We start from the raw sequence: 1,128 nt of genomic DNA, 5'->3' as shown, positions 1-1,128 counted from the left end.
ATTCTATGATTCTAAGGAAGCTAATGCTCCTGCTGCCACCCCTGAGCACGTGGCCTGACCCGGTACAGGACAATGACAGCAGCTCTTATGGACATCAGGACACTTATTATGGACATCAGGACAAAAAGCATGTCAGATGCCAGAGCTCACCACCAGGCCAAAGAGCTGGTGCCCAGCTGGCTGGCCAAGTGACGGCGTACACCCGACCGCTTTGGATAGCATTACCTCCCCGTGAAAAGGGAGACAAAAGCTAAACCAAAAGCACCAAACCCTAAATCCCTCTCGAGTAATTACTGCAAACTCATAATCCCTGGAATTATTCCGTTATCAGCCTGGGAGTCACTGGACTCAGACACCGTCAAGATTTAAGACAAGCAAGTCATTCACTGCGCTAGTGTTACCATGAGCAAATGCTCCTTGTACGCGGAGGGGCTGAGAACCGGGCGCTGAAAAACGCTGCTTATGGTAAATTACTGTCGTGGTCTCCCTCAGAGGACAAAGCAGGGAGGGAATGACAGACCTTGCCATGGCGGCAAATAGCCAGACAAGATTCTTTGTGTTTCTTATCAGCCGAGTGTCACCATATGCTAATTATTTCATTAAACCCAAGAAATCCATCCATTTCACTCCATTAATCTCGCTGAGGAGGAGAACAGGAGGGGGGCACGACAAAGGCGCCTAAAAAGAATGGGATGAGGAAGGAGAACTGGCATTTCTTAGCAATTTTCTAGTTTAAAAAAAATTAAATAGAAAGGCAAAAACATGTAAAAAGCAATTTTGTTTCGTTTGTGTTACACCCAGTTGGACTGTGAGACTCGCTGCCACCACGTGAGGACGAGAAGCTACCAAACCTCCGAACCAAGCGCTGGAAACTCATCATAATGAGAACGTTCGGTCAGAGGGGCAAGCAGGAAAAGTTCAGCAGCCTTGAAAAGGATGAAAAACTGTGAATGCCAGGCTTCAGCTCCAGAACTGAGACAGCACGGCCCTAAATCGTTATATTGCAGATGCACTGTAGGATTTCTTGCGCTTTTTAATCCGGGGTCGCTGTTATCAGCCATTATCAAGGACGTTACTGGCTAGGAAAGTACTGGCTTGATCCAGAACCTCTGTTACAAAACAAACCTC

General features: G+C 47.2%; 1 protein-coding gene across 1 annotated transcript in view; it reads right to left on the bottom strand.

Moving 5' to 3' along the window:
• Window positions 1-1,128, bottom strand: part of SNAP47 (synaptosome associated protein 47) — a 25,445-nt gene that overhangs the window by 14,629 nt on the left and 9,688 nt on the right. The window lies entirely within an intron of this gene.

Source organism: Egretta garzetta, unplaced genomic scaffold, assembly GCF_000687185.1.
Source record: "Egretta garzetta isolate BGI_Z169 unplaced genomic scaffold, ASM68718v1 scaffold275, whole genome shotgun sequence".
Lineage (NCBI taxonomy): Eukaryota > Metazoa > Chordata > Aves > Pelecaniformes > Ardeidae > Egretta > Egretta garzetta.
This window is presented reverse-complemented; position numbering and strand designations above follow the sequence as displayed.